The sequence below is a fragment of the Grammomys surdaster genome, unplaced genomic scaffold (genome assembly GCF_004785775.1).
Source record: "Grammomys surdaster isolate TR1022 unplaced genomic scaffold, NIH_TR_1.0 64, whole genome shotgun sequence".
NCBI classification, from domain to species: Eukaryota; Metazoa; Chordata; class Mammalia; order Rodentia; family Muridae; genus Grammomys; species Grammomys surdaster.
This window is the reverse complement of record NW_021604566.1, coordinates 7,328,562-7,354,075: the sequence shown is the minus strand read 5'-3', so window position 1 is coordinate 7,354,075 and position 25,514 is coordinate 7,328,562. Positions and strand designations below refer to the sequence as shown.

Genomic DNA, 25,514 nt, shown 5'->3' with positions numbered 1-25,514 from the left:
AGGAGGGAGGGAGGGAGGGAGGGAGGGAGGGAGGGAGGGAGGGAGGGAGGGAGGGGAGAAGAAAAAATAAGAGAAAGAAAGAGTTTAATATAACACCTCTTCTCCCTCCCAGCACACAGGAGGGTCTTAATGAGTGGAAATAGGGCTGCCCGAGAAGGTGGACCCATGAATGAGAGGCAACAGCATTAAGAAGACTCCAAATGACTCTTAGTGGCTCAGCATGAAGGGTTGATATGAATGGACATGGTGGTTTATGCCTGTAAATCCAGTACCTTGGAGGTAGAGGTAGGAGAATTACAAGTTTGAGGCCATCTTGCTTATGTCACAAGACCTGGTCTCAAAAAACAACAGGCCAGGGTAGCACTCTCTACCAACAGTGGCAAAGCTGGGTGAAGCACAGAGTGGGGTGTCAGTGCCTGCATGCAGAAGGCATGATTCACAACACTGCTTCATGGAGCTATATAGAGATGATTATATGGAAAAGCCAGGAGATTGCCTAGACTCTTGTACTGAAAACTGCCTGGAGAGCTGTGTGGGCTGCTGCACGGACACCTCTCTTGCTACCACCACTTGCTTTTCCCAGAATATCCAGAAAGAAGGGCAGTAAGCTGTCTTTTGGGAGAATAGACCTGCTATTAAGCAAGTGGACTCCTAGTGGAGGAAGACTTGTCAAACTAATGTCAAGTCATCATCAGGGAGTTATCAGGTCTGTTGGTGCTGAAACCTAAGCAACTCAAATGTTTAAAAAGTGAAAAATCATCTATTTGGGATTCAGTAGTTTCAGGTTGTATTGCAAACTGTTCAATAAATGTGAAGTTAAAAACAAACAAAAAGGATTGCTATAAAAATTGATATCAATATGGAGTCACCTAAGCTCAGGGCAAAGGCTGGACTTATTTTCACGTTGAGAAGGGGGCTGGAACATCCATGTACATCACTCCTAAATTATGGTTAGTGTTATTTCACTGCCACATTTATGACAGTGAACAAACAGTAGCACAGTAGAAAACACAGTTCTTGGCTTCTCAGATAAGATGCCATGCCACTGCCAAGTGACAATGGTACATGACATCCATGTCATGTAATGGAAATGAATGGAAAGCCATTCTTGGGAAATCACCAGAGAAGTGTTTCCTCCTTGACAGATACTCCTAAGTGCATCACAGCATGTCCGTGGTCTGAGCACATGAGCTGAGTCAAACATGTGCTAAGACCCCTGTCAAGACCAGAGCAGTGTCACTGCTTTCCTGCTAAAAAAAATCAGCATTTGATGAACTCATGCATAGATGGTGTCTTAGTCAGCGGTACTATTGCTGTAATGAAACATCATGGCCAAAGCAATCACTGAGAAGTTAAGATAGAAACTCACGCAGGGCAGAGACCTGGAGGCAGGAGCTGATGCAGAGGACATGGAGGGGTGCTGCTTACTGGCTTGTTCCCCATGGCTTGCTCAGCCTTCTTATAGAACCCAGGACCATCAGCCTAGGGATGGCATCACTCCTAGTGGACTGGACCCTTCTCCATCAATCACTAATTAGAAAATGCCCTACATCAGAATATTACAGAGGCATTTTATCAATTGAGGTTCCCTCCTTTCAAATAACATTAGCTTGTTGACATAAAACTAGCCAGCACAGATGATATTTTATAATACTTATTACAATTTTTTTTGTAGACTGTTTCTTTTAAAAAAAAATAATAATTCTTTGCATCTGTAAGTAATTTATGCTAAAGACTCTTATTTTTTTCCTGGAAACAAATACAGGTTTGTGTTTTCCAATTACTGCCATGTTGGACATGAGTAAGTACACAGATACTCTTTCTAAGAAAGCCGTCCTGGGTGGCTGCCCTACTGTGGGTGGTGGTCAGGCTCACGGAAGATTAAATCTCTTCAATATTTGAAATTAGTCTCTGGAATATGAAATAAAAGGGGGATAGCAGAATATGAATAGAACACAGACAACTATATTTTTAGAACTGAAAAAAAGAGCAGCAGTCAGGAGGCTTATGCTGAGGTCAGGCTACAGCCTGGAAGAAGCAGGAGGGTCCTGGACTAAAGACCATCCCCTAGAGATCTGAGAGCAAAATCCAGCTTACTGCCAAGGTCTTCCTCCAGACCCTAGGCTCATGCCACCTCTCATTATACATAACAACCCAAGAGGAGGAGAACTTGGAAGATCACAGTTAGGGCTGGGCATGGAGCTCAGCTGTAGAGTGATAGCCTAACCTTGGCTAACCTGTATGGGGCCCTGAGATTGATCTCTGGCACAGGAGGGAAGAGGGAGAACAAAAGAAATAAATGAAGAGGGAGTAGGAAGAAGAAGAGGAAGATGAGGAGGGGGATGACAAGAAGGAGGAGGTTGAAGAGGATAAAGAGGAGGAGGAGGGAAGGAGGGAAGAGAGCACCACTGTGGCGCCCGCAGTGACTACTCCCTCTGTAGTTGTGACCCTGCATGTCTATGCAGGATTCCTGATCGTGCCTGAGAACGGGGTTGCCATTCTCCCTTTACCCATGGAGTCTCTCCCTGAAATTTCTGCCCCTCCACCCCCATCTCTGTGTGCTATCAGAGTTATCTGCCACTTTTGACTTGCAGGGCAATAATCTTCCAGCAGGAATCAAGTGTCTCTCCATGTTTTCAGATCAAAGTCTGTGTTATCAGGGTTACTTTTGGAGGTGGCCATGCTTTTTCCTAAGGGAAATGTCTTTCTGTAGCCAGAGAGCACCAGCCTCCTCCCAGTACCCGCTTCATGTTCCTTCATCCAGCTATTTTCACAGTGCTGACAGCCCCCTGACTAAATGATGCTGGGAAACTACTCTGAACACTGGCTGATTGGGGTCGGGGGTGGGGAGGCTTTCTCCTTGATTTTGTCAGTTATTTTTTTTTTAACCAACAATCAAATTCCAGTTAGCGCTTTTTATTCAAAAGCCATAGGCACGTAACATTTGACAATCTTGTGTAATAATAATTGATCCAGGCAAGGATTATCAGTGAATGCTCAAAGTCATGGGTAAAACTTTGGTGAGAAATGGAAAAGTTATATTCTCAATGCTCCTCTCTGAAAGGAATTAATTGATCCACTTAACCAAGTGATCAAAGTTAACCTTAGTAGTAGTGGGACAAATGGAATGACGTTCCCCCTTTGCCTCTGGATGCCCTCCTGTACTAAGAATAAAAAAAGCACTTTATGATAGAGGTGCCCTACCAGATAGATATCATCTGAATCTCAAGAGGGAATGCCGAGCTCAGAAAGAATTCTATGAAATAACTGATGTTTCTGTGTGCCATCATGTGGGTTCTGGGAAACAAACCAGGGTCCTCTGCAAGAACAGCTAGTGCTCTTAACTGCAGAACCATTTCTCCAGTCACAGATGTCTTATCTTAGGAAATAGAGGGTGAAATATTTAGAGGGAAAGGATTATTATTCCTCTAGTTTTCAGATAGCAGTTCAGATCATTTGTGGGTAGAGAGATTGATGGAAGGAAGGGAGAGATGGGAGAGTGCAAAGGAACAAAAGTGTGGTTAAATGCTAATAGCAGGGGAATTGGGCAAAGGATATATGCTATTCCATGTGTTACTTTCGACACAGTCTTGTAATTCTGAAATTATGTCTACCTAAAAAATTAAAACACATATCTCTAGAGATCAGGCCACTTAGAAACCAGGTTTGGCATTTGTAGAATCTGAACTGATGTTAGGACAGATACCAAGGTCATGAGGCCAGCTTGATAAGGAGGCAGGCGTCCATGCTGAAGATCTGAGGCCACTGGAGCCTCACTCCCTCAAAGAGAGCAGAAACTCGGGCACACTGGTTCCTCTTCTTACCTTCCAGACAGCACCTGATAGACCTTAGAAACCTCTAATCTGACTGTATGAGGCAATTTTTAATGTGTAGTTCACTGTTTTGGTGTAGTTACTGAGCAGTACACTTCTGTGTGTCATCAAATGTCGGATTAACTTTAATAAGATTCAGGCTATAATTATGTTATTGGTGTCATGATCACTAGGATGTGGCTCAGTTTTAATAATGTAGTGTTCAGGGAGTTTGTTTGCTCCTTCATAATGTCAGAAGACTAACATGGTTTGAAGCTGGACTTCCCTGTTTGCTTTGGGAAACAGAGCAGGGCTGGGGTGTCTTAGTGAGGCTGTGTCTGTGGCATTTCAGGCTGGGAAGGTGACTGAATTAAAAGCTTCAATGTCACCCACACAGTACACGGTTCAAATCCAACACTTCCACTTTACAGAAGAAATTCAGGCAACCTGCCTATTCATGGTGAGGCCTTTTTACTTACGTAGTGTAAAAGTAGGGCATGGTTGTGAGGATTGAGTAAGAGTCTCATTAAAGAGCCTGTCCTATATCCTGGTGGGGGTTATGACAAAGAAGCCACTAATCACCTCCTTCCCAGAAAATCTGGGTGAACCATTACTCCTGGTTCTCTTGGAAAATTCTCCCACACCCTTCCAGCAAAGTGAACTTTCTCATCTTTGAAGCACTGTTTTCTAAAACCAACAGGTTTTATGCCAGTTGTATCAAAATAGGCAACTTGCATTTGGCAGAGTCTCTACCAATGGTTCCCAATGATATCTTTCTAGAGCGATCTAGGGACCTTGAGAACAGTTGGGATTTCCTCCAGAGAATGACTTGATTGGTCTGTCAGTGCTGCTCTGTGGTTTTGCCATTTGGATCACGTAGGTCTCTAGTTAGGCTTGAAAGCATACAAGGGAGTCTCAGTTTCCATTACATCCCTTCTCACAGAAGTCAAACAGGAGCTTGTGCAACGAGTTTTTAAAAAGTATCCATGCTGCATGCTGGGCTCAGAGATCTGGACCTCTGGAGAAAAATTCCCAGGAGAGTAGAAGGGGCAACAGTGGCAGTCAGTGCCAAATAATTTAATCTTATTCTTCTTTGCCACATGTCATTAGCCAAGAGTTCAAGGACTCAATGTAAGAATGTTATTACTTAGAGCCAGTGTACTGAAGAGGTCATTCAGAAAAGCACAGAACGTGAGTTCTCCATGGTGAATTCCTCCAGCATAGTGGTTCTCACCCTTGTGATCCTTTCATACAGGTCCTTATGTTGTGGGAACCCCCAACCATAAAGTTATTTTCATAGTTACTTCAGAACTGTAATTTTGCCATATTTTAAATATATGTATTTTCCTATTACCTACATGAAAGGTCATTCAACCCCCCAAGAGGGTTGGCATGCACAGGTTTTGAACCAGTGCTCTATAGGATACTTGACAGATAACATCTCATAAGCACCACAAATTTCCAGGGTAACCCACTGACTACTCTTCAGCAGGACAGTGACAATAACAGTGTTCATTATAGGAATAACTACCTTCCTAGTGTTCTCGTTTGAGGAGATATTCCTGTGGCTTAGTGATGAGGACACTCTGAGAAGTGTGATTTTGTCTTCTGGTGGACATCGTACAGGTCACTCACTTTATGTCCTTGATGCAACCAGGTGTCATGGTAAACAACGGTAGAGTGGGCTTGTTGGAATCAGCATCACTACAAACACTGTAGAGCTGCCTTGCACTGTCACACTGAAAGAGCAATGACAGCTATGGCATCACTAGGTGATACAGATTTTTCAGCTCCATTATAATCTCTGGCACCATCTTCATCTACATAGTCCCTGGTTGACTGAAAAATGGAGGGGCCAGGCAATGCTGGTGCATATCTTTAATTCTGGTACTTGGGAAGCAGATTGTATTTCGAGTCTAATCTTGTCTACAGAGTGAGTTCGAGAACAGCTAGAGTTACAAAGAGAAATCCTGTCTGGAAAAAAAACAACAACAAAATAAGATGTAACATTGTTCTTGCAAATGTTAGTCTTCCTTCCTTAGTAACAAGGCTGTACTGGACTTTGTTACAAGGTAGCTGTTCTGACCTATTGAACTGCAATTAGAGCATCCCAGAAAACAGAAGTCAGATAGTGACTGAGGCTAATTGTACACCTTGGTTCAGTAAGGGACATTTATCAAGTCAAAACTTGGGTTTGAACAAGCAGTCTTACAACAAGCACTGGTTATGTACCTACAGTATGCCAAGCACTGTGTACACATAGAGACACAAGAGCACAGTGTTTGTTAGCAATGCAGTAACAGCTACCAGGACCACATGGTAATCAATGCAAGCCTGCTACAGAGGGCAGTTCTTGATAAGTAGTCTTCCTTAGCTTCATTTTCCTGGAGGCTTTCAGCTATTGACACACCTTTTAACTCCACAGCGAGTTCCCATTTCTCATTCCAGTGAATATCTTGGGCGCTCCTTGTACACCTTTTTAAGGAATTTGATGCTTTGATTGTTAAAGCAAAGATTCCCACTCCTCGTACCGTAGCCCCCTCACTCACCCGTAGCTCCAAACACTCACAGTGATCAGAGCGTACTGCCTCTGCTCCCAGGCACACAATGCGTTGAGGAGTTGGGGCCAAAGGAACTGCGAAGTGGGGTGAACATTTTCACGACCCTTGAGAACCCTCAGATCTTCCATGCAACCCTAAGGGAGATTGCTGTTTCTGAGGCTGCCCCCACTCTCCCAACTTGCATGATGGGTCTCCAAAGTCTGTTTGCTTGGAAAACCCTGAGCGACGGCCACACCAAATACCAAACCTTGGACAGGAACCAAACGGTCACTTCCCCGCCCTCCCAGCACAGTATGCAAATCCGAGCACCAGGAAGTAGCTGGGACCTCTCGGCCGAGCCCAGCAACAGCCAGTTCCTCTCTCACCGAGCCGGGCCTGGGCGCCTCCCGGCCGAGGTTCTGCAGCTAGTAGCGTGCTGCAGGCTGGGCACTGTCCCCGAGCAGTGTGCTCACACGCCCGGGCCACGCGTCCTACGACCCAGGCCCGCAGCTGCTTCCCAGGCGGGCCCCGCAAGGCTATCCCGTCGCGTGCTCAGCTTTTAACCGAAGTCACCGTGGAGTTCCGCCGCCCCAAAACTTCCACCGCGAGCGAGTGAGTCGGGGGCTTGAGCGCAGAGTGGGCGGGTAGGGTGGACAGGGCAGGGACAGAGCTAGGTCATTGACCGGAGCACAGGTTGCTTTCTTGGCTCCGGACCCAGGGTTTCGGTGCAGCCCCAGCGCAGGCAGCAGAGGTTGCGCACTGTTACTCGGAGGCGCTGGCGCTCGCCTCGGGTGTTGAGAGCATCCAGACTCCTCCAACCTGGGGAGACTGTGACTCGCCCGGGCGATCGAGCGGGGACGCGGGGGCGGCGACTCCGCAGGTGTCCTCAGCGGAGCGGCTCGGAGGCGTGGTGGGAGGTGCGCACGGGGAGGGCACCCCTGGGTCCTTGGCGTCAGCCTCCCGCATGCCCGGCTCTAGGTTCTTTTGCATGGCAGGGAAGCCGGAGTCCACTCCAAAAGGGAGCGCAGCGCGGTGGGGATTCGAGAGTCACCTGGGATCCAGTATCTAGGCTCCCGGCCGGACCCTAGGTCCCCAGGGATGAGAAGGGTAGTTTGACCCCAGCCCCTCTCTAAGGTTGGCTGACGGCTAAGGTCTTTGGTGACTCAAAGCAAGGTGGTGACGTCGAACGGCTGCCACCAAGGCTGGAGCTCGACCTCCCGCGGAGTTCGGCTTCTGTCAGTGGAGTAGTCCGACGCCTTAGCCAAGAGGAAGCTAGAGTTATTTTAAGAATTCAGGGACGTCTTTCCTTCAGAATGGGGGAAGGGTGTATGCGACAGTTCCCACTCGCCTGCCCTATCTTGGCTGGCTGTAGTGGCTTCCCTATGCAATTTGTGTATTGTTTTTTTTCCCCAATAGTCCCGCTATTCTGGATGCTTCTGGTTGTCTCTTGGTTTCTTAGAGTACCCGTGTTTGTGTTAATTATGTCTAATCCGCCCAACTTCCTTGTTGCTCAGAGTACAGGTAGGAATCTAGGCCATGCAGTCTCTTAGTTTGTGTGTGACTGCGGATTATTGAAGTTCCCGGTTTGGGATTCCTCCTGATGGACAGTGAAACTACTTCATAGATTTAGTACGCTAAAGGTCCCCAGACATTCTCCGCATTTTGTGAGTGTGACTTGGAACAATTGATTTTCTACAAAAAACGGAGGTCTTTGGTGGTTGGCAGTTTGGTGATTGTTAAACCTGAGATCACATGTCTGAGTAAGCTAGCTGACTTTTGAAAATCTATTTAATAAATACCTGAAAGGTGTGCTGCCCTAGAGGTCTCTCAGATCCCCTCAGTTCAAGGAGAGGCCCTAAGACCTAAACGTACAAGATGATAGACTCTTTGCTCTGAAGCTCAGGGGGCTGTAGGGTGTTTTCTTTCAATGCAGTCAACACCCATAACATATTTTAGGGAAATAGGCTCTGCCCTGTGGGGTGCAGGAGCTTCCTGAGCCCTTCTTAAGTGAGAGGAAACTCTCCTCCTCCTAAGATTGCTGCCTATCCAGGACCTCATTTGGAGAAAGGCAGGGTGATTTGTGGGTTTGTTTTTAAAATTTGGCTTACAAGAGCCTTGGTGATGAGCCTCTTGGGCTGTGTGTAAGTGGAGTGACCTTCTGAGCCAGGGAAGAGGACAGCAGATGTGAAGGAAGAGAGGTCAAGAGCCAGGAATACTGAGCTGTGGTGTAGGCACCATTTGCCAGAGCTGAACTTTTGGACCAGCCACTTGGGCCATGGACTGAGTCAGTGTTCTCCAGGGCAGCAGCACTTATATTGATATATGCCCATGTTCATGGGCTTTTCATGCCGACAGTGTCAATGCCAAGACAACAGTGTTATCTGTCGTGTCCAACATGAAGGCCTGGTGCCTGGTGCTTGATAAGTGCTCAGTGAAGATTACTTGGAAGGAGGAAGGAAGGCTGCCTACTGGATACACTGAGCTGTGGGCTTCTGACCCCTTCTTTCTTGGTTTCTGTAACAAGGGTAGGAGGACACTGAAGAATAGCACCAGAACCCTAGATGGAAACCCCTGGTCAGGACTGTTCTCTCTGTGGCTTGGTAAGATAGTTTCTTTAGAAGCAGTCACCCTAATTTATCTTAGAGTCTATGGGTGCTTTGTGATATTCCCCTTCTATGGTCAGTGGCTTCCTTTCAGCAGAAAAAGCAGTCCTGTATGGCTTTGCAAATCAGAGACTTTCAAGACAGTGTTTGTAGTTCCAGCAGTGTTTGTATTCAGAAATAAATTACAGAAACATCTGAGTTTGGAGCTTGTTCTTACAGAGATACTACTTGAAGCCATATGATCATGTATAAACCTGCACTGATTTCATAAATATGAATACAATATGCACACACATACAGCATAAGACATTGTCACAGCTCACTGGGACCAATGATTCCTCAGATACATAGATAACACAATGTTGAAGGACATTAACCAATGACATGTTGGCGATAAAACCAGCCTGGAGCCTTTCTAAGCAGTTCTTAGCAATGAAGATGATACTTTATTTTAATTAATTAATTAATTAACTAATTAATTAATTAGCTTATCCATGACTTCTGAGGCTTTCTCAGTGCTGACTTTATTTGGACCTCCTCATGGTTCCCTATAGGATAAGCCAGGGCAGACATGAAGAAAGGGATTCAGGAGCTTGTCTGAGTTAAAAGGTTAAATGATCTTTGGATATTATAGGTATGTTTTCCCTACGTTGCCAGTAGTCGATTACTTAAAATAAACTTACTATTTAATACACATTTGAGAAATGGAATTACTAAGTAATTTTCTTTACTTATTTGGTAATGTTTTAAAACTATGGGGATATGTAGAAGTAGGTCTTCAGGAAACCATCTTCTACATTTTCAGCAATGTTTCCTGTTAGGTGTGGACCATCCATAATTACTGCTATGGTGACAACCTGTGTATCAGCTGTAACTGTCTTGGTTACAACACTTACTAGTTAAGCAGAAATGTCCAAGGACTGTCAAAAGAATTCTCTCTGCCATCACTAGGAATAGCTTGTTTATGAACTCCACCGGCTCCTTCGGCTTGTTAGAATACGAGCACCATTCACGATGAAAATAGAAAACCCGTAAGACCCGTGTAGAAGACCATGTGTCTGACTTTCTTAGTGTCTGCTATGGGCAAGCCAGCGTCCCAGGGCTCATGTATAGTCATTGCTTCCTGTCTTTTAATGAAGAGAAGGAAATGGAAGAGGAAGCTTCTTTTCCAGTCAGAAGTACTGAAATTTTTCTACAGCTGCCTAGTTTCCCGATGCTTAAATTGTGAAACTGAACTCTGTCGTCATTTCTAACGTTTAAGATCCCATTTGAGGGGAGACACTCAATGTAGAAAATGGAGTGTTACCTGAGGGATTAGAAAGTGTACAACAGGTCAGTGTCAAGACTCATGCCTTCTCTTGTCTTTGTCTTGAGATAGCTAGAAGGACTTTCCTGTAAAGTTGAGTAACAAGCTCTCATAATTATCTCAACTTCCGGCAAGTACAGTCTGTTGTAGCCTTAGTTCTTCATTCTTAGTCATTCAGTCTTTTCTTCCTTTTGCTCTGGCTCTCATCTTCCATCCTTCTTATTGGATAAGCCATCGAATTTGTTGTTTTCCATGAAACTGCTTCCTGAAAGTTGTGTTTACAATTGGGACACAGTTCTCTGGATGTCCTGCTGATTTTACTGTGTTTGATCAACTGTTGACATCTTTTCAGGGTGATTCTTTCCTTTTTACAAAGACATTCCTCCCCACTCCCGTGATTGGCATGATGCTAGTTGACCAGTTATGGAAAGAGATTATACTTGTTCTCATTATTGTACCCGCAAACATTAGCACCCGCAATCACAGTTCATAAGGCTGAGATCCCTAATTGGTGTTGTTATAAATAGGGCTGTAGAAAACCACACAGGTTCGAAAATCACAGTCATTTGTCCTGTTTTCAAGACTTGGTCTCAAACGTCCCAGACATACCTCAAGCTCACTATGAAGCTGAGGATGACCCTGGAATCTGATAAAGCTTGCCTACTTCTAAGCACAGATGTGTATTACCATGCCTGGCTCCCACACCAGTTTGAGAGACAGTTTCCTAAATGTCTTATTGGCCAAGAAGGTGCCTTCCTATGCATGTAGCCTGGACTGTTTTTCAGTTTGTTTTATTTTCTTTCCAACAGTTTATACTTCAAAGTCATTATTTCCCTCTTGTGCCCAATCCCACCTTCTTCTTTTTTTTTTTTTTTTGTAAGCATCCAAAATGTCCATGGTCACCTTTCTGACTCCAGGCTACCCTGATTGGAAGCTACTTTTGAACACACGTCCTCTAGTTCCCTCCTCTCTTTGTACTAGGAAAACATTGGTTGTGAAGCTATACAAATTTGAAGGTAATACTTTTGAGAGCACAGAATCCACAGGGGAGGCTGCAAAGGTGGCTCAGTGTTCCCTCTGGTTCCTGAAGTCCTGAAGGCTACTTAGTTCCTGGTCTAAGTAGATGCCCCACTCTTCCTGTAACTGTTATGTCCCATGAGGCCAAGGGAATGGAGAAACTGGTCTCTCAGAGGCTCTCCAGAGAGGGAGGACCACTTCTGCTTTCCACGGGAAAGCTGTGTTGCTGAGAGCAGAACTCAGCCAGAGGGAGAAGACACAAAGGAAGTGATACCCTCCACACCCTGCATCATCCAGTCATTTGCCTGTGGGGCCCCTCCCTTCAAACCACTCAGAATTCCTTTTCCCTTGGGGTTCCTTCTATCAGCCTTGCTTGGTCTGCAGGTTCATTGCCAGCTTTCCTTGGAGGGAGACAAGGGAGATGGATAGAGGAAGGAAGGGAAAAGAGAGAGGGAAAGTAAACCAGAGGGTGGAAGGGGGCAGACTCTTCCCAGGCAAAAACCTCCAGCAGGAAGTTGTATATTTTGAAATATACAGTCTTGATTTTTCCAGCACCAGAAAGATGTAGGTTTTGAAATTTCCCTTCATGGAAACTCAAAGTAAGATTTCGCAATCGTTAAATGTTCTCACAATACAAGATCTTGACTACAGTAGTTTAAGAATGTTTTTAGAGCTCCTGAATTATAGTCTTTTGTTAAACTCTTGGAATGCAGCAGTACTGTCAAACCTCCACAAGCATAATCTCTGTCTTAAAAGCATATTTAAATTATGCCTATGGCACATAAAAAAACAATCAGACAAACAAAAGGCCATCAGAAAATTACTGAGAAACTTTTCTTTTGTATCAGGGTGGTTGGGAGTCCTCCTGAGCCCACTTGGAGAGCTCTATTGGGCTGCAAGTGAACAGAGGGAAACCTGGGTCTGGCTGGAGATTTATTAAAGAAATACAGATTCAACTGGCTGGGGTGATACAGACCAGTAGTACCAGCTATTCAAGGGGCTGAGGCAGGTGAGTTATTTGAGCTCTGGAGTTTAGAAGCAGTATGACCAAGTAAGATCCCATTTAAAAACCAAACCAAACAATTCAAATACAAATTAAGAGGCATGTGTCCATGTAGCATATAGTTTTTGCTACCTGCTTTATGCTGCGGGTGGACTGAACTACCAGCCTCATCCAGGTTCCCTTCGGTCCTGTGATGAAACACACACACACACACACACACGCACGCACGCACGCACGCACGCACGCACGCACGCACGCACGCACGCGCGCGCACGCACGCACGCACGCACGCATTATTTTTCAACTTGTCTTTTGGTTCAGTTGCTGGGAGCTTCTAATCTCTCACTGCTAGCATGCCCTTCCCAATACTCTTTGCTCAGCACCATAAATCTGCCTTCAGCTTTAGTTACCTTCTCCTTATTCAGCAATCCAAAACTTCCCTCAGCTTTAGTTGCGTTTCTAACCTCTGCCTGGGAAACAGCCTATGGCTGCTCTGCCTGAGATCTCAACATGGCTGGTCACCTTTTCTCCCTCTGAAGCATGGTGAAAATCTCCCTCTTCTGCATCTGCTAGATTGTCTGTGGGGACCTGGAACTCCAGCCTCTTTCCTTCCACCCAGCAATTAGCTCCTGGCATCTTTATTGATCGATCAAGAACTAACTGGGGAACAGGACCTAAACATCAGAACCTCCTGCAACATGTCCATACAAAGGAATATGCCTCCAAATGTAAATGCCTCAAATAGCGTTTGATTATGCTTCCTTATATGGCAAAATGCCCATCCTCCCCCCATCATGTGTTTGTGTGTGTGTGAACATGTACGGAGGCCCGAGGTTGGGACTTCTTAGTCACAGCCCTACTCCATCATTCTTTTAGGGCAGAGTTTCCCAGGCTAACCCAGAGCTCACTAGCATAGCTAGTCTTTCTAGCCTGCATCTTCGGGAATCCTGTCCGCCTTTAAGACTGGAATCACATGTATGTGGATTCTGTGGCCCCTTGTTTCACCTGCAAGTGCTTTAGCCATGGAGTCATCTCCCTCTCCCAAAGGTGATCTTTAAAAGCTGAATACAACTGAGGAATGCTAAGAGTGGGAGAAATAGCTTTCCCCAGGGAAGAGCCCCCTAATAGTTTATGTAATACCAGCAGTAGGCTCTGAAATCAGATGCTTACAGATAACATTATACTGACTGAGCATGTTATGTTTATGTGTTTCAGAATACACACACACATGTAACAACACACACACAAGCACACACACATATAACAACACATACACAAGCGCACACACATGTAACAACAATTAAAGAAAAAGAGGCCATGAATTTGAGAGACTGCATGAGGCAATGCATGGTAGGCATTAAAGGGAGGAAAGGGAAGGAGGAAACGGTGTAATCATATTACATAATTCCAAAAAAATTATAGAAAATAATATGTCTTAAAATATTTGTAATTGTTACATTAAAATTGTATACATTTGTGAAATATCCTGAGATATTTTAATACAGGTATGTCTACATTCTATAATGTTTAAGTGGGTATAAATCTGTCCCTGACATAACTTGCATTTGGGATGTTCTCTAAAGTATCTGTATTTAAGGCTTCAATCCCAGCTTGGTGTGTGTGAAGGAAGTGGGAATTCCCGGAGGAGGATCTCACGGGAGGTCGCCAGGTCATTCTTGCTGACTCTTAGTTGATTCTCAGGCTTCCCTCTTCCTCCGCTCTATTTCATAGTGATGAGATGAGTGTGTTTTCTGTGCCACACGCTGCATCCACAATGTGTCTCTTTGTCATAGGCCCAAAGCAGAGGGGCCAATGGTTCATGGGCTACTCCACTCCGAATTAGATGCCAAAACAAAATGCTTCCTTTCATTAAAAATAAATAAATAATAAATAAGCTAGCTAAATACAAACTGATAGGTAACATAACATTCCTTTAAAAACTCATCTGTGGGAAGTACCATCTATAAGCTCTTCATATCAATTTTTTATTCTAAAGTCTTCATAGTGTTTTTTTTTTTTTCAGGAGAATGAGTGGGTGATGATTTATTTATTTACTGTGGTTAAATCTAGGGCATTGTGTGTGCTAAGCAATAATTCTACCACCTACCTATCTCTTCCAACTCTCATCCATATTTTATTTTACATCTATTTATTTACATATTTGTGTGATACTGGCAAGCATTCAACACCAAGCCAAATCTCCATCCCTTTAAAAATACTCAGAGGTGATTATATTACTGACACAAAGGATCTCCTTCATCCCTCCCAGAAAAAGGAGGAGAGGAAAGACAGAGAAAACCCCTGGTGCTGAGCTCCAGTGCCTGCTTGGAAGATGGATGTAAAATGCCCAGGATGCTGTTAAATCCCACACACAAAGGGTAGCCTGCTGTGCTGTCTGCTCCTTTGTCCTGTCAGCCTACAGGTGGGAAAACAAAGCTGACAAAGGATGTTCTTTCATGACAAAACAGGAGTAAAAGTACCCCAAATCAAGATGATGGGAACCTCTCTCAATAAATGCGTTTGGGGTTAAAAATATATGATTTTGAAAGTGTCTCTCTAAGTTGCCCGAGCTGGTCTTAAATTGAACAGAATACACACAGTTTTTAATTAACAAATGGCAGTACAAGGAACCACAGACACAGTGACTGCTGAAGGTAGGGAGGTCAGGGAACTGGAGTGGCCTGCATGCAGGCTGCTGGTAAGGAAGGTGCTGTTGGCCTTAGTGATCTGTGAGTGATTGATTCCACTGAAGGATGTGACCTCACATATTCTCTGGAGTTCACGGAACTGTCTCTAGATTACTTTTGATGCCTAAAACAATATAAAAAGAGTGAAAATACTTGTTACATAATATTCTTTTTAAAAATTATTTATTGTTTTATGTATATGAGTTTATGTAGCTGTCTTCAGACACACCAGAAGAGGGCATTGGATCGCATTACAGAAGGTTGTGAACTACCATGTGGTTGCTGGGAATTGAACTCAGGACCTTTGGAAGAGCAGTCAGTGCTCTTAACTGCTGAGCTATCTCTCCAGGCCCCTAGAAAAAAAGTCAGGAGTAACTGTGAGCTGCATCCCAGAAATGTTTCTCCATCTTCCCTCCCCTTTCTATCCTTCCCCTTTCCGTGCCTTCTACTCACTTCCTTTCCTCCTTCCTTCCCTCCCTCTTTGTTTCCTCCTTTTGTTTTTTCTTTCTTTCTTGGAGACAAAGTCTTACGAGATACTCTAAGCCTGCAGTTCAATTGCTGTCTCCACAGTCTTCCCATGTACCGGGATGATAGGTTTGTGTCATCATGTCCTGCTTTAGGAACAGTCTTAACTTATTTTATTTTTTGATACATATCTTGCTATGTATCCTAGGCTAATTTGCACTTGCTGTGTAGCCCGGGCTGACCTAATACTTGTTATCCTTCCTGCCTCAGCCTCCTGAGTTCTGGGTTTATATGTGTGTGTCATTGTGACTGGCCAGAGCATTTCCTTAGAAAGTTCTATGATGTTCGGTGATCCATTTAGCTAACTTTTCTGTAGTATCTCCTGGGAGTCTAACTGGTGTTGATGGAAATACAAAAGGAAGAGCATAAGGAGGAAGATATACTGTGAACACCCAGGATTGGATCCTGAGGGAACAGTGGTCCAGCTATGTCACTAGATCTTGTCCTAGAATCTGTAATAAGTCTAGGCAGGATAGTCCGTGAAAAAAAATGATGGATTTTTAAAAAGGAAGGAGAACTTTTGTCTATCATCTATCTATCTATCTATCCTCTATCTATCTATCTATCCTCTATCTATCTATCTATCTATCTATCTATCTATCTATCTATCTAGGTTTCTCAAGACAAGGTTTCACTGTGTAGCTCTGGCTGTCCTGGAACTCACTCTGTAGATAAGGCTGGCCTCAAACTCAAAGAGATCCATCTGTCCTGTCTCTGCGTCCTGAGTTCTGGGATTAAAGGCATGTCCCATCACTGGCTAGAAGAAGGTATTTATGATGTAGAATCAAGAGGCAGCTAGCACTTTAATATCTTTGGAGAAGTGGGTGAGTAACTGAAAGACTCAAAGGGTGTTCCACAGAGGTTAATTCAAAGCTAGAAAATAGTATCCATTTGCTGCTTGTTATTAGAACCATCGACTTCACCTGGGGTCTGCAAGTGGACATATGATAGCTACTCTAACTACTCCACATTGGCCTTGCCCAAACTATCTACACGCCATTTGAGTAAGAGATCTAAGTTTTGGGACAGTCACCAATCCTTGCCATTCAATTTAAAGGAGAGACTATTGTGATGTAACAATCTGGGACCAGTCCTATATTTTTTAGCTTATTAAGAGAATCATCACAACTGGAAACAGTATTTAGTTAAAACTAAGCAACCACATGCATAATTGGGTGTAGTGTATTGAGAGCTCACCACAACTACTACCATGAGATTCTGTTCATCTTCAACTAGAATAGAGTTTGGAGTGTCTCCCTGATGACCCTGGGGCTGTCCCCTCCTAGCTGTGGGTTGCTGGAAATTTACTGGCCATGCTAGCCTCTGGGAGCTTACTTAAAACCTCAGAGATTGGTGGGAAGGGCTCTAGGTTGTGCTAGACTCCAAACTGGCTTTAGAGCTAATGGTTATCAGGGTTAGTGAAACAGGACAAAAGTTGCTCAGTATGGCTACTCAAAAAACAAACAAACAAACAAACAAACCACCAAAGAAAACAAAACCAAGGAGAAAAGAAACTGATGGCCAGGATGTGGAGAAACTGGAGTCCTTAAGCATTTATATTGGGCAAGTCAAATGGGGCAGCCATTAAGGGTAGTTCCTCAAGAAATGACACAGCAATCCCAGTCTGGGTGTACACCCAAAAGTGGGGATCTTGAGTGATGTATGCCCACCCATGTTCAGTGTAGGGTAATTCAGAATAAACAAAGAGCAATGGGAAGTATGCTATACGTACAGTAGGCTATTCAGCTTAAAAGGGAAAGAAATTCTGGCCCTTGATATAACATTAATGAAACTTGAGGATGTTTGCAGAATGAAACAGTTACCAAAGGAAAAATACTGTGTGGTTGCTCTTACGTTCATGGACTAGTCAGTCCACAGTGGATGGTAGAGCTTCCAGGGCTCTAAGAAGCTGCAGATGGGGAGATATTGTTTAATGAGCGCTGAACTTCAATTTTTCAAGATGAAAAGGGTTCTGAAGATAGATGGTAGCAATGTGTGTGCCACTGAGTCACACACATTGAAACAGTTCAAGGGTAAATTTTATACAATGTATAAAATTTTTGCTAAAAATTCTAAAGAACAATTTTTAAAAGTTTATGTGCAGAAATAAGGACTGAGAGTGGTCTTGAGGATATGTCACTGTGTTTGATAAATGATCTTTCTTCTGACTCAGGCTTGCCTATCACGGTGGCTGATGTTTCTGTCTTTCATGTCTTAGGGTTTCTATTGCTATAATTAAAAAAAAAAAAAAAACAACTCATGACCAAAAGTAACTTTGGGAGGAAAGGGTTTATTTCATTGTATACTTCCGTATGACAGCTCATCAACAAAGGAAGTTAGAGCAAGAACTCAAGGCAGGAACTGAAGCAGAAGCCCTGGAGGACTGCTGCTTACTGGCTTGCTCTCCTTGGCTTAATCAGCTTGCTCTCTCGTGCCATACAGCACCATTTGCCCAGGGGTGTCACTGTCCACAGTGATGTGAGCCCTCATTCCACATCAATCATCAATCAAGGCAATGCGCTCACAGACTTGTCTACAGGCCAGTGCTTTGGAGGCATTTTCTCAAAAGTCCCTCTTTTCAGTTAAGTCTCAGCCTGTGCCAAGTTGACACAAACCAACTACCACAGTAGAACACTTGGTCACCTCATTTAATGTAAGACCCTGCAGATTTCTGACAAAATAGTACTCTGGAAATGAGTAGAGAGAAGGTAGGATAGTGAGTAAGGTTTACTACAATAGAGCCTATGCTGGTAGGTAAGGAGAAAGGTTCTTTTCTTTCCCTTTTAAAACAATCCAGCTTGTCTGCAGGGAGCTCACCTGTGAAACAGAGAGGCTTAGTCCTTAGAGGTTTGTCATGGATTTCCCCAGAGAACCTGTAGAGTTCATTAGGTTAATGGCTTCTAAAGGTATTTTCTGGCCTAATGGTTCTGCTGTTTCTCATTGATTCCATTTCCCCCTCTCCGGTAAGCATGCTACTGCTAAGCTACATCCATAGCTTGAAAGAATGTAGATATGCATACTTATTATTTATTTGTTTATGTGGATGTGGGTGTTCAAGTGGGAGGGTGCACTGAGAGGGGTTCATGTGCACATCCATGTACACATGGACGTCAAAGGTTGATGCTAGGTGCCTTCCTCAATCCTTTCTCCATCTCGTTCTCTTAAGACAGAGTCTCATTGAACCTGGAGCTCATAGTTTCTGTTAGACTGGCTAGTCAAGGGTCTCTGCTTTCCCAACATTGGGGTTACAGGGAGGTGTCACCTCACCTGGTTTTTTTCTCATGGGTGCTACGGATATGAACTCAGATTCTTAGCAATGTACAGAAAAATATTTCCCCAACCCCTTGAAAGAATATTCTTGTTGGAAGTCTTTCTCGTAGACTTCAGGGGGATTTTTTCAGGGTGGAGCATCTTATGTTAACTGATGCAGTTAGAGAAAGAGATGTCTGGCGCAGTGCAAGCTTTGGAGCAATGACAACCTGACCAAGAAGCAGTCATGCTGGCATGGGCCTGCCCATCCCCACGCAGGACTGCCTATCTGCCACAGTGCTGTCTCACAGGCATCCACCTTCCTACTTCTCCTTTTAGTTCAGTTTCCAAGGCAGGTAGATTTTTTTGACAACACAGTACAAGGAATTGAAAAGCAAAACAAAGCCAGTTGGCCTCACAAATAAACAGATTTTCATGCTGTGTGTCTGGCTGATGCCAGAATCTCCCCATGTTGGGCTTCCTGCCATTTGAGGAGAGGGCAGGTCTTGCCCTGCTAAACACTTGGCTATGCAGTTGTATTTCTCACACTTCAGTTTGATCTAAGTCTTATTTAAATGCTTTTTATTTACCCTTTAACTAGTAAAGTGAGTTGGCACCAGCCGTGTATGCGTAGGTATTCTCCTAACCAGTTCTCACAGTGAAGCTAATTCCCAACTGCAGATGTGCCAGTGTGACTGGGTTGTTTCTACTGGCTCATTGACATCAGGCATCCTGTGAATGACACAGTGTCAGTGTCTGCACCAGCCTTTGAAGCTCTGTGGATTCAGAAATTGTCCTCTGAGGTTATATCAGATCCATATTCTGATGTCAAGGATCACAGCGTCTCCATTACTGACTGTTTGATTTCTGTGTGGGCTACTTTGCATGTTTGATTTTGTTGGGGAAAGAGAAGCATAATTTAACCTGTGGAATTTGTTAATCCATGAAGCTGTGCTTTATTTATTCATCATTCAGAAAACATTTCTTGGATGCTCAGCGCTCATAAATATGCATGTGATGAGCTGGCAGTTATAGCCACTGGTTCTCAAAAGCAGAGTTGTTCCATATATAAAGCCAAGCCTCCACACCCTTGCCTCTGTATCTTCATTTGTAACCAAATTTAGATTGAAAATATTTTTAAAATTTGCACTGGTACAAGCAGCTACAGCTCTTTTGGTTGCTATTCCCTGAATAACATAGCATGTTAGCCACTTACACAGCACTTATAATGTATTAGGTATTGTAAATAATCCGGAGATGATCTCAAGTACATAGTAAATGTGCATAGATTATAAGCAAATGCTACACTATTTTATATACCAGATTTGAGCATCCACAGACTTGAGCAACTATAGACTTTAGACCTTGTCGTCCCACTGATACTGAGAGACGGCAGCTGTACTCAGAGAAAGTGTTTCTAAAAATTGAATGAAAAGCCTAAAGTTTCATTTGAAATAAAATATGGGCATACCAGACAGTGGGGTTGTGGGGAAGCTATTTTTGCTGTGTAACTTTTCAAAGTGACAGCCTGCAGGGATGATGAGCCTATGAGTGGACAGCTCACAGCCCTTGACTTCAGTGCATTTCTTCTCGCTAGAGAGGCTGAGGTTCTGCATCTGCATTCTGATTGCCAGTGTTTGCTGGCAACCACAGGTGCTGCCAAGGACTGGGCAAGGAGTGAGTCCTTGGAATGGAGGAGAGTGTGGGACCAGGAGCCTGAGCAGAGCAGCGTGATTTCCAAGGGAGGAAGTGAAGCCTCCATGGCATATCAGGAGGACAGCAGAGACAGTCCCTTAGATGGATTCCTGCTCATCTTGGCAAAGGTTGTAGGATAGGGACTAGTACCAAGATAAGTTGTGGTAAATGTACATTATCACTAGGGTGTGTGATGCCATAGCTGAGATTCAGTAACTGGAGTGTGGTGTACAGTATTCCAATGTTGGAATATTAGCTGTATCTTTAACTCTCTGGGCTTCATTTTCTGTCATATAAAATAGTACTAACGAAGGCTTGTCTGCTGCTATTCCATCTAGTTGTTATAAAAATAGAATAAAATTATATGAACTTCATCTTATTGTGACAAAGTACCCAAAGTATCGAACTTACACACAGAAAACACTACTTTCTGGGTTTGGAGATTTTAGGCGAAGTTACAGTGATGTTATTACTTGGGCCTCTGATGAGGCTGTATTAATCACACTTCATGAGCCAAGCAGCAAAGAGAAAGGAAAAAAACAATGTCTCATAATCCCCAAGTGACCTGAGATCTCATGGAAGGCTCAGTCACCTAAAGATTTGTATAGCACATCTCAATATCACTACCCCTGGAGGTGAGGGCCTTTGGGGGACACTCATTCGAACTGTACTAATTCCTGGGAGTGTTTTGACGACTACAAACATTTGGCTGTTGGTTGGTTGGTTAGTCAGTTGGTCTATCTGTTTACAGATGGGCTGTGTGCAGTCTAAAGTGTTTTAGAATTCTTGGGCTTAAGCAATCCTCTTGCTTCAGTCTCTCAGGGACTACAGGTACATTCCACTATGTTTGGCCAGGTGGTTGTGATTTGTTTGAACCATAGCATCCCCAGCCTCTTCTCGATTCTAACAGTTCCCCAATTCCCCTGTCCACATCACTTTGCCCTGTCTTGCATTTTTACAACATAACCACCTGTTTAAGAAGCTGAGTTTTGAGTACTCCAAGTGGAATTCACTCTTAAAAGGTTAGGGCAGGTTTGGGGAGATGATTCAGTCTATAAAGTGTTTGCTGAGAAAGCATAAGGAACTGAACTCAGATCCCCAGAACTCACATAAAAACTGGCCCGCCATTGCATGTCTGCAATCTCAGCAATGGGGAGACAGTGACAAATGGACCCTGGCACTCACAGGCCAGCCAGCCTACTAGGCAGTGATCTCCAGGTCCTGTGAGAAGAGGAAGGAAGGAGGACACCTGAGGTCAAACTTTGGTCTCTATGTGGACATGCACATGAATCAGCCCTCAGACATACACGCACATGAGCTTGTTGTACACATGCATACCTCACACACATGGGGCGGGGGAGGGCGGGAGATGGGCTAGGGGAGAATTAGAGGTGTGAGTATATGTGCTGTATATGGGGAGGTTGATGGAGTTGTTTTTTCTCATTCCACTTTATGTGGCTTTTAGGACTCAAACTCAGGTTGCCAGGCTTGTGTGGCAATTACCTTTTGTCTAATTAGCCTTTGCAGCCCTTCTTTCTTTTCTGAAAGAGTCTCACTAGGTAGCACAGGAGGGCCATTAGGTCAGGGTACTCCTGCCTTAGCCCCACAATCCTGGGACTACAGGAGTGTCACCAAGCCTGACAGAAAATTTTTTATTCTTAGATGACTCTCAAGCATTGTGTGAAGGGGACAGTAGGTTTTCTGTTTTTCGTTTTGTTTTGTTTTTTGTTGCACATTTTATAAATAAACAAAGATACACACACTCACACACACACACACACACACACACACAACCTTTCCTAATATAGCAAAGGTATACACCTAGGCTCCTCATTTCTGTTTAAAGTAACGAAGTGGAGAACCACAGTACTTGATCAGAGAATTGGCTTTATATAAGTTCAAGGGTCACATAGATTCTCTGATTGATTGTATACCAACATTAACCAATTCTTTTTCCTCACAAAGTGATAAGAAGCAATCATCAGTGTATTAAAGTGTATTTGAGCCAGGCATGGTGGTGCACATGGGTTACCCTGGTCTACAGAGCTAGTTCCAGGACAGCTAGGGCTCTACAGAGAAATCCTGTCTTAAAAAAGCAAACCCAAACAAACAAGCAAGCAAGCAAAAAAACAAACCTTTGGGTCATTTGATTCTTGTTGCTATGAAAAAAAAAATCATATTTTATATGGAAGAAAGTAATGGTTTTCTACTGTATCTTTTAAACCTATTTATTTTCTGTGTATGGTCATTTTCGCTAAATATAGAGCAGTGCACCGCTTATGTGCCTGGTACTCAAGGAGGCCAGAATAGTGCATCGGATTCCCTGAAAGTAGAGTTAGCCACCATGTGTGTGCTGGGAATTGAACATTGTGTCTTAAAAGTAGCCAGTGCTTCTATCAACCAGCCTTTCTATTGTGTCTTAGCATACCTTCTCCCTTACAAGTAAAGAACAGCTGAGGTGTCACATCTGAGTGACCACTTAGGACTAGAGTGCTCTGGAATTTGTTTTTCAGTTTTTGAAACATATGTACCTTAGAGATGGGCTCTAAGCCTGAAAAGGAAACCAATTGTGTTTGCCGTGTGTCTTCCATAGCCTGGAGGCCCAGTGGGCCTGTGTTTTAACTGCAACCTATTGCATGAGATCAGGGCTAACATTTTCTTCTTGTGGCTTTTTTTGGTGCATGACTATTTCAGATTTTGGAGTATTTCAGGTTTTCATTTCTTTTTTTTTTTTAATTAGAAACATTCATTACCCTGCTCATGCTTCTTAAAATGCCATGAAGCTAATGTTCTACAAAGAAAACCCAAATTCATGTTTCCATGTAAATAAACATCAGGTTTCCTATGAGGTGGTTCTTGGGAACTTGACTGTAAAGATACTGGTAGACTGGTCACAGTTGGCTTGTAGTTCCTTCTTTATTGTTCTTCAACTCTGATATCCCTTGATTTATATGGAAAAGCCCTGGCTTCAAAACACTTCAAAATACTCAGTTTACTGAAGAGGTATACAATGCTCTAAACCTTCAAAATAACTTTAAACAAAATTATTTATTTTTTAATTATGTGTACATGTGTCTGTGTTTGGGGAGTTTTGGGTGGTTGTGAGCCACCTGACATGGGTTAGGAAATGCTGGGGTCTTTTGCAAGAGCAGTAAGCGCTCTTACTCGATGAGCCATTTCTCCAGCTGCGCTCAATAGGTTTTACTGTCAGTGTGTTAGTTACTGTTCTTATTGCTACAATAAAATACCTGGTGGACACAGCTTAAGGAAGAGATGGTTTAACTTGCCCACTGTTAGCCTGTCCACGGTGAGGGGAGGAGTGAGGCAGTGAGGGTATGAGGGAGCAGGGGAGTTCCGGTTGTGACAATGAATCCTTGACTCAGCTTCTCCTTTTTCTTCAGTCTAGCATCACACACAACCCATGGGAGAGACCTTCTCACAGATAGAGAAGGTCTTCTCTCCTTAAGCCTCTGGAAAACACCCTCCTGGGCCCCAGGGTGTGTTACCTGGTGATCGTAAAAATCTGTCAACTTGACAGTGGACATTAACCATCACAATCAGCAAATAATTATTTTACTTTTGAAAAGAATAACAAAAAGAAAAAGGGTATAAACTTGATGTTAAGAAATAACGAATTTTTTTTTCTGGCTTTGTTCTTTCAATCGACTTTTATATTTTCTTATCTAAGTCAGGTATGATGGCTCTTGTCTCTAGGTTCTTCTACCTGTAAGCTAAGACTTAAGGATCCCTTGAGCCTGGAAATTCCAGGCAAGTGCATCATATGATTTGTCCACAGTTTCTGATGTTTCCTAGACTGAACTATTTCTATTGTTACCCACATAACTTTGCAGACTTTTGAGGTGTAATTTATACTGCAGATTCTGGAAACCTTGTTGGAAACATGGGGAAACCTCTACCATGTCCTCCATTAAGCCAATTACTTAAATTAAGTCTTTTCTCATCCTTTAAGATATCAAAAGACAGTGTGGTCTACTTCAGAATAAATATCACTAGGAGAGAGCCTTGCAGGGGAAACCAAATTTTCAGTTCTTATGTCGCGTTGAGCATGGAACCCAGGGCTCATTCTCTACCTTGGAGCCATGCCCTCTGTCCCAAACCTAACTCTGAAGGCAATGCTATGGTCATCTTGTCTTGTCCCATTCTGTTGTCCACTTATGCTGTGAGGATGATGGCAGTGAGGTTCCTCTCAGGTTTCCTTTAGAGGAGGTGTTGGTGAGCAATTGGATCCCTCACCTGGAGAACAGACTGGTCCACAGCTTCTTGGGGTTCTCACAGGATACAGTGAGTGCTGCCTGATGAGTCTTCAAAGCCCTTTCCTTCTCCACAGGCTGCACCAGAGAGGACTACTAGGTAGGTACACACCCATCTCAGGCCCTGCCTGCACACCTGGAGGCACAAATCCTCACTATGGGAGACATGTAAGGTCAAGCAAGCCACTGCTTCACATCTGAAGCCATGTGGGAGTTGGTGACTGATGATTAGATGCTCATTTTGAAGGTTTTCTGTGATTCTGTGGATATTTTCAAACATAACAGAGGCTAGACAAACATTGAACATGGACTTTTGTTTTTGTGAAACTAGTAATTATTTAGACCATAGAAGTTCTTCACTAGGCTTCTTCTGGCACTTTCAATTTTTTAGCTTTTTTTTTCCTTTTATTTCCCCCAAGGTCTTGCTATGTTTCCTGGGCCACTCTCAAACTCATTGGGCTCAAAGAGTCCTCCTGTCTCTTCTGAAGTAGCTGGAACCACAGGCACATGCCACTGTGCTTGAGAGGTTTTTTGTTGTTGTTGTTGTTGTTGTTGTTGCTGTTTTTGTTTGTTTGTTTGTTTACTATTGAGGCTTGAACCTAAGGAGGTCCTGGTGCACACTAGGCAAACACTATAACTGATATAACTGTCTAACCCCCGTCACCACAAATTTTCTTCCTTTTCTCCATCCACCCTTTGTTTTCTTCTTTCTCTCTTTCTCTCTTTCTTTCTTTTTCTCTTTCCTTCTCTCTCTCTCTTTTTCTTTCTTTCTTTCTTTCTTTCTTTCTTTCTTTCTTTCTTTCTTT

General features: G+C 43.5%; 1 protein-coding gene across 2 annotated transcripts in view; it reads left to right on the top strand.

The window, feature by feature from the left end:
• Nucleotides 1–6,726: 6,726 nt before the first annotated feature.
• Nucleotides 6,727–25,514, top strand: part of Lyn (LYN proto-oncogene, Src family tyrosine kinase) — a 112,563-nt gene continuing 93,775 nt past the window's right edge. For both annotated transcript variants that reach the window (XM_028770338.1, XM_028770330.1), the window contains exon 1: nt 6,727–6,964. The gene's annotated coding sequence lies outside the window, so the exon portion shown is untranslated. The remainder of the gene's footprint in view (nt 6,965–25,514) is intronic.